Source organism: Canis lupus, chromosome 4 (assembly GCF_048164855.1).
Source record: "Canis lupus baileyi chromosome 4, mCanLup2.hap1, whole genome shotgun sequence".
In the NCBI taxonomy this organism is placed as follows: Eukaryota; Metazoa; Chordata; class Mammalia; order Carnivora; family Canidae; genus Canis; species Canis lupus.
The window spans coordinates 21,421,625-21,442,842 of record NC_132841.1 but is presented as its reverse complement, the minus strand read 5'-3'; the positions used below and the strand labels follow the sequence as shown (position 1 = coordinate 21,442,842).

General features: G+C 52.2%; 1 long non-coding RNA gene across 1 annotated transcript; it reads right to left on the bottom strand.

Annotated features, from left to right (window-relative positions):
* Positions 1–6,969: 6,969 nt before the first annotated feature.
* On the bottom strand, positions 6,970–9,507 carry LOC140631510 (uncharacterized). The gene is made up of 4 exons (XR_012029053.1): positions 9,298–9,507; positions 8,598–8,691; positions 8,347–8,522; positions 6,970–7,639 (listed from the first exon to the last, which is right to left on the bottom strand). It is a non-coding gene; the product is annotated as an uncharacterized lncRNA (long non-coding RNA).
* Positions 9,508–21,218: the final 11,711 nt, after the last annotated feature.

The window sequence follows — 21,218 nt, the reverse complement described above, 5'->3', positions numbered from 1 at the left end:
GGAATCAGTTAGAATGAGGACGAGGGTCCAGGTGTCCTCTGTAAGCCAGGGGGTGGCCTGGTCATTCCTTAGATGCTATCTATTATACTACAAGCCTCCAAAGAAATCACTGACTCCTTGATCCTTACAAGGAAGACGTTCGTTTTGTGTACTAAGGGGCATGGGTAAGGTAGGATGCAGGTCCTAGCAAGAACAGAAGCACGAAAAGGAGCAAAAAGTGGGTTTTAATGGAGTCCTTTTTTCCCTCTCTCACTGTGCTCAAGTAAAGCTTCAGAGTGCCGAGCAGCGGGATGCATCATAGTCAGGGGTAGGAAACGGGCAAAGACAAGGTGACCTCTGACCTGGTCCACTGACGAGTGACCAGAATGTGCATCAGGGGCTGAGAGAGGTCAGGGTGGGCAGATATTCCAAGCTAAATGGCCATTCCAACTTTGGGCCCAATAGCCCTAACATCACACTTAACATTATAACCCACTGAATGTTAATTCCATGAAGGCAAGAACTTTGTCTGCTATGTTCAAACATTAGCTGGAACATCATAGATGCTCAAAAAATATGCACTGAATGAGGAAATTGATGGTAATTAAATCATGTCCCAGCCAGTTCCTTCTGTCTGTATGCCCCCCACCCCGCCCCGCCAGGTCCAATCTCCTCCTGTCTCTACCTTGTTCTCTGCCCAGGAGATGATGAGGCATGAACTACCTCAGTGCCCTCTGGTAGTGCTAGGGTTGCCCGATGGGAAGCCCGGGTAGGAGACTAGAGGGAGGGAGAACAGTGAAGTCCAGGTACATGGCTCCCCTGCTAAGGACCGTCTCCTGCAGGCTAGGCCCTCCACAGAAGTTTCTCTCGAGGCAGCCTCCATAACATAATATGATCTCCCCAGGTGCTAGCAACCTATGAGACTAGGGATGGGCCACCCAGGTCCCCACACCACCCAATTATGGTTTTCTTCACCTTGGCCACGCTGCTGTAAATATCTCTTTGTAAATTAACCTCAAATTCTCCTGATCTGAATGTGCCATCTGTTCCTTTTTGAGACCCTAAATGACACATTCCCCAATTTCATATTTCTTGTGTCAAAATTCAAACACAGTGTTGTCCTTGTCATCACAATTTTGGGGGTTTGGTGGAAGATGGAGAGATCTCATGAACGCTTTACCAAGCATAACCTCTCTAATACCACCTTTTTTGCTACTCCATAAATACTATAGAACAGAAGTGCAGCCCTAAAACGCAAAGATAGAACTTGCAAAGAGAATTCAAGTGAGTGAAACTGGTTGGCAATGCTGATTGGGAATCTTTTCTCCCTTTCCCCTTTGTTCTACTGGTAGCCTCAGTGGACAACCACTGCCCATGCAGATGGCAGCAAAATCAAAGAACATAGAACAGTAGAGCTGAAGGAATCCAGAGACCATCTAGACCAATGCTTCCTTCACCAACACCTCTCATTCAACCAGGCCCACCGCCACCATCACCACCAAGCTCACCACCAACACTACCACCACCGCCTCCTCTACAACCATAGTCACCGCCTGCACCATCACAATCATCAAAATCATGTCCACCACCACCACTTCCACAACCATTATGTCCATACTGACACCAGCACCACCGTGCCCAACACCACCATCACCAATGCCTACAACTACCATCACATCCACCACCACCACCACCACCACCACCACCACCACCATCATGGTCACCCCACCACACTGCCTCCAGCACATCAAACAGCACCACCGCTATACAGAAAGAAAGAATGAAGGCCAGGCAGACATATGAGTCTCAAAATAGGGCACTTAGCTAGTGGCTTAAACAGACTAGAGCTCAAATCTCTTGCTTTAATCAAGGAAGCAGAGTTTCAAGTAAACAGTGACTTCAACCACAATTTAAAATTTAAAACAAAAGGAAGTCTTTAGGACAGTTGGGTATTGAAAGACAATATTTGTCTCACATTGACTTGCTTAAGCAGTTTCATTTTGGGTTGATGGCAAAGTTGAGCAGAAAGAGAGATTTCAGAGTATAAACCATCCTTCATCAGAGGAGTCTTGCAAATCTTTTCTCCTCATCTGTAAACTGTCTTCTAATTCTCTTGTCAGTCTTTTGCACAGTGGGAGTTGTGATCACACTGTTGGTGTTGTATCTAAAAAGTCATTGCTGACACCCAAGTTCATCTAGATTTTTTCCCTTCGTTCTCTTCTAGCAGTTTTATGGTTCTGCATTTTGAATTTATGTCTATGGTCCATTTTCAGTTGATCATGTTGGTTTTTTTTCAGCAAGAAGAATCAAACCATCCTTAAAAGGTGAAATTGTTATTAAAAAAACAGAGTCCTGTGTTTCGGTTATATGTTACCAAACTCTGATGATCTTCTGAGTAACAATCACAAATTGGTACATTATTGTATTTATGTTCCAATCTCCAAACTGAAGCATTATTTTCTTTACATTCATTCTCTGCCTTGATCATAGGGGTTAGCTTGTGAAAGCAAATGAAATGTTCTCCCCCCCGGGGTTGAAGAATTGGCTGTAAAATTCACATGCTAGTTTCCATCAAGAATGATCCTGGTCACAAACTTCAGAGTGAATTGTGTTTGGCTTGATGTGTAAGTGCAAGAAAATTCACCTATTTGCCAAGTAATAATACCGCTGGCTTACTTTTATGTTTTTCAAAAAAAGGTTTATATCCATTATTTAATTTGGTTCTCCAAATAACCCCAAAGGGATGGCATCCCTGGCATCATTGTACAGGTGAGAAGCTGAGATGAGACTGCTCAGGGTCACAATTTTAATAAGGGACAGAGACAGGCTGAGTGAATCCTCTGTGCTAAAGCACTTCGTGTGCCTTTTTGCAGTTAACAAGGACCAGGTGGCTTGTCTTTCTCAGTTGTCCTGAACCCATATAACAACTGTGATCCTCTTCCATTCTTTTTGCTAAACCAGGCTCAGCCCAGCACCTCTAGATCCTGGGAAAATGAGCTATACGTTGCTCATGACTGGATGGCAGGAAAGTAATAGGAGTCGGGTTGATGTTGCTTCTATAACACGTCTCAGCTGCCCTTCACCGGAAGAGATGTCTGCTGGTTCCTCTCAAAGAGGACTGGAGTGGGAGTCAGGGCTCTCCTGCCGCCTTCTAGCCATGGGACAAAGGACAACATTGATGCTCAGGGCTCTGCTGAGCCATAATGAAGGGATTGGAAGAGAGCAGGGGTTTTTCAAATTGTGCTCCAAGGAAGCATGGGGTCGCCCCAGAAGTGCCTCGGGGGATTCAAAAGGTAGGGTGGGGAGAACTTGGGAAGAATGGGAGAAATGCTCATGGTATGTGGGGGGAAGGGATCCCCAGAGTCGCAGTTGCCCACCCTGCCCTCAGTAGGAAGGGTGACTCTGAGCCTCACAGCCAGGGCCAGGCTCAGCATCCTGCCTGCCCCTGGGTCTAACACTCTGGCCATGCACGATGTATCCACACTGAAGATGACAGCCGGACCCCGCCAGGCACCAGGCACTGTGCTAATCCCTTTGCAAGCACGTGTAGCAGGCACCCATCTCACACAGTCCATAATTCAAGCGTGTAAGAATAGGACTTTCTTTACTTTCTATGACTCAGTCTCATTTTCATTTTGGGTACCCGTGCCACAGGTGGCCACGTCTTCAATGGCGGCAAGTTTCATGCCATCTTCCCCAGGAAGACGTCCCAGTTCCCATGGGTGGGAGTGGGGTTGTCCTTAGAGACAAGGCATCCAGGGAGACTCCCATGTCACGAGTCCACTCGATCACCACAGAAGTGCCCGGTGATCCTATCTGCGTGATCCCTCCAATCTGGAAGGAGGATGGAGGTCTCTCCGCATTGGGCCCACAGGGCACCAAAGACCCTCGTGCTGCTTCCACAGCCTGAGGGGACAGGGGAGCTCCCGATGGGGCTGCGGAAGACCATGACCTCTTCTTGCCCACTTTCCTTCCTGTGGGCTCTCCCCCGGAGGGAAGGCCCAGGTCTTCTCTACTCCCAGATCCTGGACCTCAGGTGGAGCCATGGTCCTTCCTCAGGACCCAGCCATGACACTTCGCTCACTGCCTCCTCCTCCTGGATGCTCTGCTGGTCACCCTCCTCTTCCTCCCTCCCAGGGAGTGCCTTCTGGTCGGTGGGGGTGGGGCCTCCTTACTCACTCAGGATGTTTTTCTCCTACATCTGTTCCCTTTGCGGGTTCCCCCACAGTCAAGGCTTTTGCACACAAAAGTCCGGAAGAGACTCCTTCTATTCCCCTTTGCTTCCCCCTGTCACATCCTCTCCCTGAGGCAATGAGCTGGAGGAGGCTGGCTGCAGGAATGGGAGCAGGGTGGGGAAGGAAGGAAATGCAGTGGGGAAAAAATATCAGTCGATTTTCCAAAATGGTACGTGGTGGATGGTAGGTACCTCACTGATGCCGGAGCCTAAGCACTACTGTTATGCACGCTTTGTATAGACGAGGAAACCAAGGCTCTAGAAAGAGTTAGCGATGTGCCCAAGGTATGCAAAGGGGCCTTGCTGTCCTTGGAAGCTGGTCTCTGCCGAGTAGATACCTGTAACCCCAAGCTGTGCTTCCTGCTGGGCACCTGCTCTCCTGCCTCTTCTGGGCCTACAGGAGCAGCGTCCACGGGATGTCTGGGTATCCCCAATGCCTGCTGACTCCTGCAGGCCCTGACATGACCCCAGGGTTGCACCCACTTCAGAGCCCAGCCCACAGGCATTCCAATACCATTTTTTTTAAAGATTTTATTTCTTTATTCATGAGTGGCACAAAGAGAGGCAGAGACACAAGCAGAGGGAGAAGCAGGCTCCCTGTGGGAAGCCCGATGCAGGACTCGATCCCAGAACCCCAGGATCCCGCCCTGAGCCAAAGGCAGACACTCAACTGCTGAGCCACCAAGGCGCCACCCTCCAAACCCCCATCCCCTCCCTCCCCACCCCCCCTCCCTACCCCTCCAAACACCGTTTTTCTTAAGGAGCAGATACTTGATCTGACTGGGATGGCCAGTAATTAATAAAACAAATATTAGCTATTATTATGTATAACCTCCTTGGAGCCTCATGACAACCTAGTGAGCAAGCTAACATTCTGTTTAAGAGGCAAAACCCTTTAACCAAGGTCCTGGACGAAGTGCCTGCACTGAACCCGTCTGGCTCTTTGGTGGGAGCTACGTCCACCACTTAGCAGCATCCAAACATGCGCCTCTTGGAGTTGTCCCTCCTCATGATTAAGGCCATAAAGCTGCCCCCTCGATGGTCCTGGATAAGGGAGGGTCATCACCCCACATCCCATACCCCTCACCAAGCTCTTCCCTTTCTGGAAGCCTTCATTTTCCATGACCTTCCAGTAAGGGTAAGCGCTCAGAAACAGGACCCTTGGTCCCCCGGGTCAGAGAGAGTCTCTTTCAGCCCTAGGGGAGGATCTTCCTACCCCATCCTGCCTGGGACTCGGAGACTTTGCAGACTAATGAGGTTCAGCATCCCTCACTGGCCTCAGACTACAGAAAAACCAGGTGTGCAGACTCGGAGGGAGAGTTGGCAATTACAAGGCAGGGAGCAAGGGGAGATGGGGAGGGCTGCTGCCACCTGACCTCCCTTACACATCCCAGGGGCCTCTCACATGCTCCTGATAGAGCTTCCTAACCACCCTGTGGCCCTGGTGACTGAGAACCTGGAGTCTGGACTTGCCTTCTGGCCACAGCACCCAAAAGACTCTGCCACATCCCCCTCCTACTTGGGGCTACAGCCTCTAATTAGACCAGAGTTGAGGAGCTCAGCACTTTGGGGAAAGCCTTCCCAGGCCTGGGGGAATGAGGACAAATAGGGATTGAAACCTCGCCCTTCCCCTACTTCTCTCCCCATTTCCATCAAACTCCCAGAAAAGGATCCAGTGTTCCCAATATACTCTGTGGCTGGACTGGGACAGGGGCCTCCCAGGCCCCCCAGACAGGATGCTCCTGGCCCAGCTGCAAACCCACCCACCTCTCTGCCATACAGGCACCCTTCACACCCCCTCCCCATCTTGCCAAGGCCAACCTGCCCTGGAGGACAGCCCTCCTCACCATCAGTCAGGACTAGTCTGGCCCTCTCCCACTAAGCATCAGTCCCAAATCACACCCCTCCAGGCTGCGGGGCCAGGCAGGGCAGCACAGCAATGGCAATAAGCAGGAGGGATTGGAGGTTGGGAAGCACACTGGCTTCTGTGACCCAGCTCTGGCCTACTGTTGCCAAGTCTTCTGATTTTTTCAGAAAAACTAGAAATCTAGATTTGTAAAAGATCTCAAATTCAAGTACCAACTATGAATCAAAATTAAAACAAAATGAAACAAAGCAAAAATTACTGCTTGCGCCTATTTAAAAACTTTTGTTCCATCAGCTACCAGTTGAGAACCTCAGGAGGAAGAGCCCCCACCCTTGACACCCCCAACCCCGCCTTGACCAAAGCACTAGCTGGCCCTTTTATCCCTCACAATGGCCCTCAACCACTCCTCTAGAAAATTCAGTGGACTCTGAGAGTGGGGTCCAGTCCCATCCCTCCCTCTCTTGGGCACTCCATGTGATCCTGTGGATTGCCCTTGTCGAAGAATGGCTTCTCCTTGACAGAAAAGGAAGGCGCTGCTTCCCCACCTGCCAAGGGAGATGGCTCAGGGAGCAACAGATCCCGCCATCATCTTTGTCTGCCTAGGTCATCTCGGGGAGCATCAGGACCCACAGCCCAGGATCTAGGGCTGCCTGTCTTCTCACTGTAAGCACAGGGCCATCAGGACATCAGTCCCGGGCCTGGCCAGGGACAGGAAATACTTCCCCTTTGACTGGAGAGTGGTATAAGGAACCACATGCCAGGAATGGGGGGTGAAAATGCAGCCCAGCCCCATTGACACACAGAACTCTGTCCATCCAAGGTAGGCAGGGTGGCAGGCCTGCTGGGGGTGGGGTGGGGGGGCTGGTGCACTGACTGTCAACACCCACCACCTCTACTCTGGCTGGGAAGGTAGACACAGAGGTCAGAGGGGTCAAGCTCCATCCACTGGCCCAACTCACCCGAGGCCCCGGGAGAGCCCCACGCTGGAAGACTGGGCTCCTGGCATAAAGGATGCTGGTCTGTTTTCAGGAAGCCTGGAAGCTCAGGTGAGACATGTGAACACATGGGAGGGCCCTGCAGTTCCTAATAGAAACCCAAACCCCTCAGATCAGGAGCTAGAGCTCCTTCCAGGAGAGCAGAACGGAAGCGCACCGCTGGTGAGCAGACATCATCTGCTGACATTCCAGATCCTTACAAACAAGTGTTCAAGGGAGGATACTTGGAGATAACTAAGGAGACAGGTTTTAAGCACTCTGACCCAAGAGAAAAGTCTCAGTGTGCCTTCTGATGGGATCTTTAGGATGCTGATGACACAGCCACTCCCTATCCCTTCTGCAGGTCCTCCGAGACTCCTAGTGTCATCTTTGAATATCCTTCAGTGCATTTTCCTTCTGCAGGACATTTTGTAACTCAGACTGGCCTTCCTTTCTGTTAGTCAGTCAACAAATATTTATGGAGCCCCTCCAAATGGCCAGTGGGCTAGTCTACTCGGCACAGGTTTGTCCATCTACCCATCCCAGCATCCTGGGCCCTCTTTTTGGACACGTCCCACCAGTCACCTGCAGAGAAGACACATATGGTTTTGAAGCCTGCAGTCCTCCACCTTCTGCAAGCCCCAGAAAGCTCTAGAATCTCAACCCTCCAGCCACGGGAGGCAGCTGGGAGAGCTGGCTGAGCTGTTCACGAGACGCTGTCAGCTGTGCAGGGCTGACATCTGGGAGTGCCCATCCAGGAGGCCGGGTACTACTCAGTCCTGGACACAGGCCCTGAGGAGCCCCAGGACTGCCACCTCCATGGGGTCTTTGGAAAATGTTCCACCATTCTGTCCTCCTTGACCAGCCCTTGGCTGCTCTGGCCACATGCCAACCCCTGTCTTGGCCCCTCTCACGTCTTTCAGTGCCTGGAGCTTTTTGCCCACTTGGGCTTAGAACCCACTGAAGAGCCCTTCATCCCTCACAGTGCTGAGCTCTGATGCTGATGTGGCGCAACAAAAGGTGATCCAGAGTCTGTCACCCTTGGAGGACCTGCTTCCATTCCCCAAGGCTTTACTGCCCGGGCCTCAAGATCAGATTTAGAGCATCTGGAAGAGCCACTGCCTCCAGGAATGGTTAGCAGGGCTGCACCCACTTGAGGAATCCTCAGGAACAACAGGAATGGACCCTGGGGGTGGGGAGAACTTGAGGTGGGGGGCGGGGTGGGAGGGCACATGGTCTCCATGCCCCTTGGGCCCAGGACCAGATGCAAGAGCTCTTGCCTTGATACTCACTGGCTGGCAGCATCTTGGGGCCTCCAGAGCCTCAGCTTCCTCATCGACAAATGGGAGAAGGTCTGGAACAGTGGGCCAGACCTTGGTGGGGGAGCCAGACAGGCCCGATTGCAACCCCAGCTCTGGGCCGAGATCTTGGGTGAGTTCCTTACCTATCCAACTCGCAGATGTACCATCTGTAAAGGGGGAAGGGTAACAGTACTCGCCCTCTGTGGCTGTTGACAAGGCTACAGGGAAAGTACATAAAGTACCTGGCAGAGAGCAGGGCTCAGTAAGCAGGAGTTCTCATCCTTCGCGGGCCTGTTTCGGGGATTAAGTCCAAGGAGATAATGTGTGTGCAATGGCCTGGTGAAATACGGTGTACAAATGGTAGCAATCACCACATACTGGTGTGTCCTCCTCTCCCTGGGCCTCATCCTCCTTCTCCCTTTCTCTGTCTCGTTTATTTTTCCTTCTCTGCCTTAATCTCCTCTGGGCCCCAGTTCCTTCAGTAACCCCCCTCTTCCCCTCCCATCCCCACAGCCTTTAGCCAACCTCCCACCCCAGTTCCAACTTCCCTGCTCCTGAAACTACAAGGGTTCCCCACTGTCCCCCAGAGTCAGGAGCACCACCCGGTCCTCCCGGTTTACCTCCCTTCCCCGGCCCAGAGCAGAGCCGCTTCCCCCCACCCCCAAGTAGCTCTCCCACTCCCTCCCTGCACACCCACACCCACTCGTGGCCTCCTCCCCACTTCACTCACACCAGCCCCCAGCCCCGGTGCTCCTGGGGGCTGACTGCTCTCTCCACAAATACAATCCCACCCATCCTCCAAGACCCAATTAAATTCAAATCCCTGAATCATCAAATATGTTTTCATCAGCTACTCTGTGGCAGGGGCTTTTGACAGGCTTTTCTCCTTGGGAGGATCACCTTAAAAATGTAGCCATGGTTTTCTAAGTGCTGTGACCTTACCTGCCCCAACTGACTTATTCCACTCAGCATAATACCCTCCAGTTCCATCCACATTGAAGCAAATGGTGGGCAAATGGTGGAGATTCATCTTTTCTGGTGGCTGAGTAATATCAGAGAGGGACAATCATCATATGATTTCAGTCATATGTGAAATATAAGAAATAGTGAAAGGGATTATAAGGGAAAGGAGGGGAACTGAGTGGGAAAAATTAGAGAGGGAGACAAATCATGAGAGATTCCTAACTGGGAAACAAACAATGGATTGCAGAAAGGGGGGTGGGTGGGGGTAGGGGGTAGCTGGGTGATGGGCACTGAGGAGGGCACTTGATGGGAGAAGAACTGGGTGTTATACTATATGTTGGCAAATTGAATTTAAATTTTTAAAAATTAAAAAAGTAAAAAGAAAAGAAACTTACCTACCCTTTCTGAGCCTACCTTGTAGGGTAGTTGTGAGGATTGAATTAAAATAGTGGTTTGTAAAGTCTCTGGCATAGTGCCTAGTGTGTAGAAAATGATTAACAAATAGTATCTACTTTTGTTATCCTGGTTCTGGGACGTACAGAAGCCACACAGACCAGCTGGGACTGTTAGACTTTTACTATGTATTTAGTGATCCTTTGGTTAAAATCAATGTCCACTTACTCAGCAAGCGCCCGACCAGGCTTCCAAAGCTCCATGTCACAGTATCCTCAGAGGTCTGGTCATTCAACTCTCATTTATAATTGTCCCATCTGTGCAGGGAGCTGTGCCAGGCGTGGGACAGAAGTGGCCTGCAAGGTGGCACAGCTGGACAGGTTCACAGGACAAGTGGGGAGCAGCTAATGAGGGCCCAGGCCCTCAGGCTGGCCCAGAACATTCGGTACACTGGGACACACCCTCAGATCTACCCACAGGGCCTGCCCTATCACCCCTCGGGCCTGTCCCTTCTCAAGGCCCCAGCTCATTCTCTGTCCCCTGGCTCTCCCTACCCCAGCCACCCCAGCCTCCTTTCCATCTGGTCAACAAGGACAGCTCTGGCCTGGCTCAGCCTTTGCGCACACTCTTCTGTCTGCCCAGGTTACGCCGTCCAGCCCACACACCTCCAAAGGTGGAATATTCTCTGCTGGAGCCCACCTCCTGCCAACCAGGGGGGGATGCTCAGCTTTCTTTTACGACGTTATGAGGAAAGGTCAGGCGGGGTATGAATCCAGCTCTCTCACCTCCCAACTGACCTTGAGCAAATGGCAGCCCCTCCCCTGCACCAAGGAGCACTGTGACCGCACAGGTGAGGGCCTCCAGCCCGGGCTGGGGATCTACAGACAGTGGCTAATGGTGAGAGACACAAACACACCCTCCTACGGAGGCCGGAAAGGCAGGTGGGAGTCAGATGACTGGAATGCCAGGCAAAGAACTGGTCCTTTAGCCCAAGCCAGAGGGGAACAGGTGGTATTGAAGAAGGTCAGTGGGGATCTGGTGGAAAGAGCAGCCTCTAGCCAAGCTCTGTCCAACCTATGGTTCGTGGGCCCTTATCTTCCATACCAGGTAAGGGCAGAGCCCAAGCCCCGCACCTCTGAACTCCTTGAAGCTGTAAGGCAGGCGGGGTACATAGGAGGCCTCAGCAAAGATCTGTCTCCCGGATGCTTCGGTGGCTTGGTTCTCAGCAGGCCACTTGGCATGAGCTTGCAGCATCCCTAAGTTTCATTGCCTAGCATCCCTCCCAATTAAAAACACAGTACTGGCTCCCTGCAACCCCACTCCTCTGCTCCCCTCAATTAGATTATGTCTGTAAAGCCCCCTGGAGCTAAGTACACTATAAAATAAAAGTCATTTCTATTAGATCCAGGTTGAGGGGGCTGCGAGGAGCCAGGCGAGGGACAGGGGCTCCGGGGGGTCTGGGCCAGCTGACCTGAGCGAATGTGTCTCACAGCCCAGATGCTCTGAGTCAAAACTGATGGCTGCTGCTGGCTCCTTGGAGTTATGAGGAACCAGGGAGGGCAGAGTTGGCTAAGATTTGAGCTTGTTGAATGCTTGGGACTATTCATTTGATATTTGTAGTTGGAGTAAGCCCAGGGCACGTTCCACTGAGCCACTTTTAAAATTTATTTTTCAGGGGGGCGCCTGGGTGGCTCAGGCAGTTAAGCGTCCAACTCTTGATTTTGACTCAGGTCATGATCTCAGGGTCATGGGACGGAGTCCCACGTGGGGCTCCACACTAGGTGTGGAGCCTGCTGGAGATTCTCTCTCTGCCCGGCCCCACCCAAAATAAAATTATTTTTCAGGCCATGTGAATTTAATGATTGAGGTTCCCCTGGTTCTCACTTGTTTGTGTTTGTTCGGGTCTGTTCTCTGAGACGCCTGCTCAGAAGGGGCTGAGATGTTTCAGACTCAGCTACAGGGCTCCGCTGCCTGGAACCGGCCCCCGCAGCTGGGCAGTTCAGGGTCTCCGGATACTATGAAGCACACTCCTCTTGCCCATCCTCCCCTTTCAACACATCGCTCTTCTCTTCCCGTACTGGCCTGTGAACATCAGAGTGGCTTTTTATTCCTGTGGGCCGGGGTCCCCCTATGGGGCACAGCACACGGCAGCAGGAGGCAAACGGGTTCTGGGTGATCCAGCCAGCAGGCCCCCTGCAATGGGGGTCTCTCAGATAATCCTGATCATGGCCCGAGTCGCCCGCACCCCTGTCACCCCGTCCCTGTCGGCAAGCTCACACCCACCACAATCTCCCATCACTTGTCTCCAAACTCCCACCCTCAGAAACCACCTCAGATGCTGCCCAGGAGCCCCGGTAAGGAAGACATCAAGGAAGAGCAACTGGAAGGAGAGACTGCATGCAACCTGGGAGCCGGGGGCCCCGGGGAGTGAGCCAGGCTCTGCAGAGGGTGCTGGGCGTAGCGGGCCTCATCTGTGGGCACCATGAACCCCCACAACCCACAGGTAGGCAAAGCCTGGCCCGGCTGACCAACGAACACCTCATTCCCAACCCGTCTGGATTTCCAGTAGCCCTGTGTCATCCAAGAGGAAGAGCTGTGCAACGTTCACAGCAGGCCCAGAAGGAAGCCCTGTCCGTAAGGAGCTCATCGCATCTTGCAAGAGACAGAATAAGAAGGAATAACCAAAAAAAAAAAAAAAAGAAGGAATAACCACAGGAAAAAGCACAAGGCTGAATGAAGGAAAGGTCGGGAAACGGGAAGGAGGGGATCTGGCCTCACTGTGTGGGCGGCTTCTCTGAGACAGCGCCGGAGTTGCCTGCCCCAAGTGTCCCCTCTCCTGTCCCCGCTGCCCTGGCCCTTGTCCGAACACATGGCCCCATGTCCCTGCTCTAGGCACTGTCTGCTAATAGGATGCTCACAGTTGCAGAGCAGAGACCCCCCCCTCCCCAGCTTCTGGACCCCACACCCACCAGACCTCACCCCCGGAAGAGACCTCAGCAAGTGGTTCACACCTGGAAAGGAATCCCAGGGAGGCTGACTTGTCCCAGATGAACAGAAAATGAACAGATTTCCTTTGCGTCACGGGCGCGCTATGATTAACCCACGTAACCCCTTTAGGCCTTGGTGTTTTCATCTGCGAAATGGGCCTGCTGCGGCCGATTTATTATGAGGTGGGAAGCAAGACAAGGGCAGTGAAGGTCCCTTTGGTTGCTGGGAGCATCCTGGATGGAGTGTTTCTGAGGCCTGAAGGCGGCAGACACAGGCTGGGACGGTTTTCCTGCAGACAACTCCACCCCCAGAGACGCCGGTCCGGCTCAGCAATATCTCTGAGTCAGCAGTGACCTAAGTCAAGGGGCCTGGAGATGCTGGAAAGATCCGGGGAGGGTGGGGGAGAGGAAGGGGTCTGTTCTATCCTGGGAGGGGTTTGTCCCAGTCTCCATCACTAACGGCTTCAGGGTGCGGACAATTGGAGACAGCGCGGTGGGGGCGGCGGGAAGGCCAAGGGAACACAAAAGGACAGGAAGGCTCAGGCCAAGGTGGGAAGGAGAGGAGCCCATGAGGTGGTGCGCAGGGGCCCCCCGGCCGGCCCCGCGTTAAATATATCCGCAGCCCATTGTTTCCTCGGTAATTATATTTTGCAGCTTTCCCTCTTGAGAGGCAGCCTGAATGAGGAGCCCGCCAAGCCAGGGGCCGCCTGGAAGTTTTAAGAACACAATTGTTTTCGTGATGAAAATTAAAATTGTGTACTTTTTGGTTAAAAAAAGCAAACACTCCAAGGTCATCCACTGGCCCCGTGCCTCCCGGAATCTGGGCTTGTTTGCTCTTCTACCTCAAGGTGCCCAGGCGGAGAGGCCCAGAAGCGTGGGTCAGCCGGGGGCCACGGTGGACAATCCCGCCCAGTGGGACACTGGAGTCCTTAAGAAGCAGCCCACCCTGGCCACCCAAGCCCCGGGCAGCTCCCAGGCCCCCAGGGAGGCTCAGAGGACACACGCAGGGGATGTGTCCCCCGCTCACGGTCCGGAGGCAGGGAGACCCACGCGCAGCCTCACGTCGAGGGGCGACAGCTGGCCTAGAAACAGGCCCTGGGGGTGGCAGGGGGAGACATGTCCACTTCAGGGTGTGAGGTCCAGAGGTCCCCTCTCCTGAAGCCAGGGTGCTGAGGGGTGAACGTATACACATGGCCGGGCACTAGCGCCTCGCACTTCTGTGTCCTCCTCTCTCTGCTCCCCTGGCTGTCTCTGTTTCTCCAGCTCTGGAGCTCTCCCTCTGTGGCTGTTTCTAGCTCTGTCTCTCTGTCTCTGTCTCTCTGTCTCTGTCTCACACACACACACATACACACATACTCTTACTCTCCTTCTCTCTCATATTTTTGCTTCTCAGAGAAACTCTGTTGAGTTAAGGAGCCTTAATACCACGGCAGGTGGGTGGGAGCCCTGAGAGATCACTGAGAGACCAGCCTGGGGTCAGCAAGTGGCACAGCCGGGCTAAGATTCTGGGGGTTGGGTGTCCCAAGTGTCCTGAGCCTTGCCACCAATGTGGCTTGGCCTGGAGGGGGCCGTGGAGACCACCCAATGGTTCTGTTTCCACTAGACACAGTTTCCCGTGCCATTGCCCCTTCCCGCTGCCTGGCTGCCTCCCTTCCCCCAACTCCCTGTACCCACTCCATCCTCAGCTGGGGGGCCGGGGGGGTGGCGGGGAGACAGCCTACACCCTTACCCTCTGACCCACTCTCTGACAACCTTGGCAGCCTTCCCCACCTCAGCACTCCAGGGAAAAGGGCTTAGTGGTCAGACCAGCAGGTTTATGAGTCCGAGTTCCCAGGAACCACAACTATGTGCCCTTGACAGGAGGGGGTTCGGCTCTATCAGCCCTGGCTCACCCTGGCCTGCCTGTTCCCAGGGGGGAGGAGGGAGAGGACCCGCAGCCTGGCTTCTCAATCCACATGGCAGGGCCAGAGCCTGGGAGGGGCAGTGGGGGAGGCCCTCATGTGAGCTGGGATGTTGGAGACAGATTTTCACCCTAGAAGAGTGTGCAAGTAAATAAGGATAGCACACCCTTACGTGACTGGTTCTAGGCAATTCACACATGAACAGACTTAACGGCCACAATGGCCCTATTATCATTCCCAATTTATGGATGAGGGACAAAAGTCCTGAGAGTTTAAGGGACTCACTGTCCTGAGACCCCAGACTCCAACCCAGGCTGGCTCCAGAGACTGCTCCTAGGCACTCCCCTGGGCCAGCTCATCCACCACCTACCAGCCCGAGCACTTTGCCACCCTGAGATAATGCAGACAGGGCCAGCTCCATGCGGGTGCAGCCTCAGTGACACAGTGTCCACACCAGGTTTATGTTCTGCAGCTGCAATCCTGAAATTCTAAGTGATTTCTCATTCTGCACTGGGCTCCACAAATCTCTTAGCCGGGCCCGGGAATGGAAGCCATGCCAACTGAGGTCATGCTCTGAAAGGAAAGCTGGCACTCAGCTCTGTTTGCCCTCCACTTCTCGTTCCCTCGTCTTTGCTTGGTCTTCTCTAGCTCCCACTGGGTGTTGACAGAGGGCCACTAGAGGTCTAAGCTTGCATTTCTCTTGGGACAGTGCCGACACACTCCCGGTGCAGCCTGGGCAGGAGAAGCTCTGGCCCCCGACCCCCAGGACAGCTGGGAGGTGAGGCTTCTGGAGCTGTTCTGTTCTGCTCCATCTCCTCAACCAGTTTGATTCCTGCTGCCGCTGAGAAGCTGGATGGGCCAAGGGCGGCGAGGGCAGAGGGGACACCTGCTTCCATTCCAGCTGCACACAAGGGGGACTTGACCGTGTGAGCAACCCTCTGGGCCTTGTGCTCTCATCAGAAACATGAGTGGATTGGGCCTGAAGGGCTTTCTTGAAGGTTCCTCCTTGCTCTTGAGAATTCATGAAGAAGAACATATTCCAACCCAAACAGTAGATTTTTGTGTTTCTTTGAAAGCCAGCACGGTAAGACCAGAGTTCTTCTGGTTAGGGGGAAAGCCTGAGATGATCCCCAGCCTCTACGAACATCCTATCATCTCAGCAACTCCAGAACTCCAGCACCAGCCCAGGTGACCTTTCATTCATTCATCTACCTTGGGGTCAGAAGCCAGTCCTTGAGTGAATCAGCGTGGGCAGAGGAAAGGAATGTTCTGGCTGGCTTGCCACCCGCCCCCGCAGGAATGAGACTTGGCAGTGGGGGAGGGGCACCCGCCCCCCCACCAATGGCCAGGAATGAGACTTGGCAGTGGGGGAGGGGCAGCGCTCAAAAGAAAGCTGGGTCAGGCCATCATGGCAAACAACACCTGCTCCGTGGAGCCTCACTGATCCCCACAAGGGGCCACCCACTCCCCTCTGGGAGCACTGAGCCTTCTCGTAGCCCTCTGCTGCAGCATGGCAGATATGCTCATCTGGACCCCCTATAAGGGACAAGTCTCTCTAAGGGGGACCACATTTCATTCGAGTATCCCGGCATGCTGCTGAGGGACCTAGCACACAGTCCCCACTCAGCACGCGTGTGCTGAATGACGGCTTAAGTCAGAGGGCTCCACACAAAAATGCTATGGAATGTTCTACAGTATAGGCTTCAAGATCCATCTCAAGTGTCAGCTTCTTCAAGAAGCAAGAGTCTACATCATTTAGGACTTTGTGTTGGAAGAAACAACCACAAAAACAATCTCAAATGGATTAAACAAAAACGGAATGTACTGTTCACAGAAGGTGGTTAAGGTCGGAGATGAAGTGAACCTCAGCATGGGTCTGACCCGGTAGCTCAAAAATGTCACCAAGGACCTACTTTCTTTCTTGCACCTCTTTGCCTTACATGATATTATCTTTCCTCTAGAGCCAACTTTCTTCGTGATCTCAGGGTGGCTTCCAGAATCTCCCCCTGACTACATATTTCTCTCTGGCAAGTGGCTATGGCCAGAGAGTGGAACATGCTGACCTGCTCACACCCAACAGGGTGGCTGAAGCTTGTGTCCACACGTCTGTTGCGTAAAGATTCTCTGTGCGGGAGCAGTGGATGCCCAATCAAAGACGGGGTCCCATCAGGAAAGCAGAAGGGTAGGCAGAGGCAAAACGCTTCTACACCTTCCCTTACTTTAGTCACCCCCAATTCTGGGCTCCCAAGAACCTTGTTTCCCACTGTATCTGTATACTTGTCACCCTAGATTATAATGGAGGTGTTTACCTATTTGTCCACCACAGTGCACTGAATTTCTTGAAAACCCAGACCATACATATTTTATCTGCTCCTTTGTCCCTGGGTGTCAGGACCCTGCTTAGGGCTGGGTACTCACCAGGCACTCGGTTCATGTTTGTTCAATGACAGAGCTCCCAGAGCAGGACTCTCAGGACATAGACATCTCTCTGCCCAAAGAGCCATAATATAACTTCCTGTTTGTTTTAAAATAAGTATGTGTAGTCTTTTCCTAGCATGATTTCTTAATTTTATCTCTTCCATCTGGAAGAACAGCACCCATAACCCCAGGAAGCCGGGCTGCGTGTGCCCCGCTGCCTGGGCTTCCTGCTTGGGCGGAGACGGGAGGGAGGGGTACGCAGGTCCTTCAGGTGCGTGTCTCCCTCTCAGGATTAGAAGATGGGCAGGGACATGACCAGGCCCTGGCGCAGTCACGACACCCACGCAACGGCGGCATTGGAACAGTCACAGGAAACCCGAGCGCTCGCAGTTGTGTGCATCACAAGCCTTGCTGAGGGGCTAAAAATGGCCTCAGCAAAGCCAGCCACCAGGGATCAAAGACTTCTTCCCCTTTTGGAGGAAACCCCCCGGAGCATGAGGTCATCACACGCTGTTCCCAGAAGGATTCTAAACCTCCAGATGGGAGGCAGCCTGGTTGGCCAAACTGCCCGGTCTCCTTATTTGCGTTCTTTGTCTAACCCTGGGGTTCTAACCCTGACGGGAGGTCTGAGGCCTCCGCCTGCCCGCCAGCCCTGCCAGGCCTGTCCCGGGGCCCAGGACGGTGGAAAGGACCCAGCTCTCCCGCACTGTCTAGGCCTTTCCAAGGGCAGGGGGAGCTGGATCCAGCTGGAAGAAGGGGGAAGCTTTCAGCATCCCGGGGTTGAAGACAAAGCCCTGGTAAGCAGGAGGAAGGCCTGTGTTCCAGTCCTGACTCTGAGCGGAAGTAGAGGCAGAGGGACGAAGCGGTGAGCACCGTCCCCCTGCAAAGACCTAGCGAAGCCATAGCAGCTAAACAAGGCCTCTGGATGTAGAGGGATGACAGGCATCTGCTGGGAATCAGTAGTGTTTGCAAACTCCCTGGAGAGCATCCCCAGGGACCCCTCTGGCCTAGAGGTCCCAGGACTCTCATTGTGGCTTGAGGGGGTTGGTGCAGGGTTCAGGGTGCTGCCAGGGGGAACCTGTAACTGGGGAGTCACAGAGCCTCTCCCCATAGGCCACCTCCTGGGAGAGGTTGGCATCGGGCAACAGTAGATGGTGGGGGAGGCCTCAGGCCAGATTCCACGTGTCCAAGAGAAGGAGGCTGTGTACAAACCCACTTGTTCGTTTATCCTGGGGTGGCTGGTGGTGGACATAACTGACATGTAACGCAGTATCAGTTTCTGGTGTCCAATGTAGTGATTCGATATTTGTACCTATTACAAAGTGACCACCACAGTGAGTCCAGTTAGCATCCATCACCACACATAGTTATAAAAATGGTCTTTCTTAGGAATAAAGGGAAAGGAGAAGAAAATGAGTGGGAGATATCAGAAAGGGAGACAGAACATGAGAGACTCCTAACTCTGGGAAACGAACAAGGGGTGGTAGAAAAGGAGGTGGGTGGGGGACAGGGTGCCTGGGTGACGGGCACTGAAGGGGGCACTTGATGGGATGAGCATTGGGTGTTATGCAGTATGTTGGCAAATTGAACTCCAATTTAAAAAAATATGTAAGAAATAAAAAAATAAAATAAAAGTTTTATGCAAAAATAATGGTCTTTCTTGTGATGAAAACTTTTAAGGTCTACTCTCTTAGCAACTGTATATATACAGTATTATATTTACATATAATACATAACACAGTATCGATATATGTTATATAATAGAGTATTATTAATATATTATATATTACATAATATAGTATTATTAACTATAGTCAAATTCCACTTGTCAAAGCCAGTTTCAGTTCTGGGCTTTGACCTGTGAGGTCAGGGTTTGCTGGGGCTTTGGACTCAGAGGAGCAAGGTGGAGGTTCCCCCACCCCCACACCCCCACCCCCGCCGCCAGTCCAAGCAGGCCCCTTCCCCTCAGGCCCACCTTCAGAAACCCTGGCTGTGGGTTCACATCACATTTATCATTCTTCAGATTTATCACATTCTTCAGGTCGCATCACATTTATCCCCACAGGCTGCCTGCCCCCTCAACACACACATGCAAACACACACTCTCATAAAACACAACCATAAAACATACGTAGGCTCTTTTTATACCTCTGTGGCTTCCCTCTCATCCTTCTAGTGCACACACATTCCCTTTCAGACCATTTTATGTATTATGTATAAAAATCACATAGGTATTTTTATTCTGCTCTGTCCACCTAATATATCACATACAGATTTTTATGGACAAACGTCGTTTGATAGCTCTGGCTATTAAAAAAAAAAAAAAAGAACAAGTGGAGTAGGCGATGCCTTAGCTCCAAATGATTCTAAAACGGAAAAAAAAAAAAACAAAAAACAAAACAAAACAAAAAAAAAAATGATTCTAAAACGGGACCCTTCCAGGCATTGCGACCTGGTATTAGGGAGGTGGAGATGGGGAGAGAGGCCTGAAAAGACTATTTCCTGCAAATCGTTAGGCATTGGACATACGATGTGAGATGCACCCAGTGGCATAGAGCAACAGCCAGCCCTGGTCCTAAGCCAAGGGCCTGCTCTGCCACCTTCCTGCCCTACCTGCCTCCACATGGAGGAAAGGCTCCGGGAGAAGCCTGGGAAGTCTCTGGGGCCTCTCTGTTCCGCCCCCCAAGGATGCCACGGTGAACTCCCGTTCAGCTCTGGCCACAGAGGATGAGAGAGACCGCCTGGCCTCCTCACACAGGGGCAGATCCCAGATCTACTGGTGCAGGGCACGGGTTCTTTAAGACAAAACAAAACAAGGCAGAAATCCAAGACCAAAATTAGGTACAAAAGTGAACACTTACTTCGAAAGAGAAAAATCAAAACAAATCACACACTTTAAAAGCTGACAAATTCCACGAATGTCACAAAATCCAACACAATATTCCAGACCAGCTTCTGCCTTTGCTAATTCAAGCCACATTTCCCCTCCACTCCCCACCTGTCATGGGGCCTTTCATGTCCACCAGGTACTGCACCTCTTTGCCTGGCCCGGGGCGGGGGTGGTGGGCAAGAGGAAGGCCATTTCCATCCCAGGCCAGCCAGGGAATGTACAACCACACAAGTACATCTCCTTAAACCCGAGCAGATTCTCTCCAGCTGGGCATCCCCATTACCCGGCCACTCCAAGGGACAGTGGAGGGAGAGCTCAGTGGTCTTAACAGAATGTAGTAGAAGTATTTTATATGCAATTTTTACAAAGACATGTGACCACAGGGACACTGCTGGGGCCCCTTATGGGGCCTTGGAGGACTCCAGAGCAGCAAGGGGCCCTGGGGTTGAAGCCTCATTAGATTGCGGTGGTCCTACCTCTGCTGGGTACCTGCATCCTTCACTTCGTCTGGGTGACTTCATCCACGTAAAAGTCATTTCCTCCTGACCTCAAACCTAAAATAGGGCCTTGCTATTCTCTTCCATAGAAGCTTCCTTTTCCCTCTGCTGAGTATTTTTCCCAATCTGTAGCTGTATTTGTCTGTGTGTATATATTGATTGGTCTGTCTCTCCAGCAGACTGTCATTCCCCAGAAGGCAAGGAACACACCTGTCTTGTGCACCTCGTGTCTCCAAAGTCTAGTACCCACTAGGCCCCTATCCATAATAACAGGGTGAGCAGGGGATCCCTGGGTGGCTCAGCGGTTTGGCGCCTGCCTTTGGCGCAGGGTGTGATCCTGGAGTCCGGGGATCGAGTCCCACATTGGGCTCCAGGCATGGAACCTGCTTCTCCCTCTGCCTGTATCTCTGCCTCTCTCTCTCTCTCTATGCCTATCATGAATGAATAAATAACTCTTAAAAAAAAAAATAACAGGATGAGCAAACCATGTGCTGCTTTGTGTTACACTTAGCAGGTATCAGAATATAAAGCACCAAGGTACCCTATGAGCTCCTCCCTCATCTCTCGTGCCTGCCAAGTTCTCTTCTCTCAACAGGAAGGGTTAACTGCCTGCTAAGTCCACACAATGCACAAAGATACAGGAAACCTAAAACATAACAATTGAAAAGAGGAAAAGATACCAGTGGGGGAGATATGGAATCATCTATATGGAGAGCCACATCTTTTGTAATGTTTATGGACAGTATCATTCAAAATATGAAGATACAAAAGTGGTGCTTTTGGACACATCACAACATCTGGAAGGCTCAAAAGT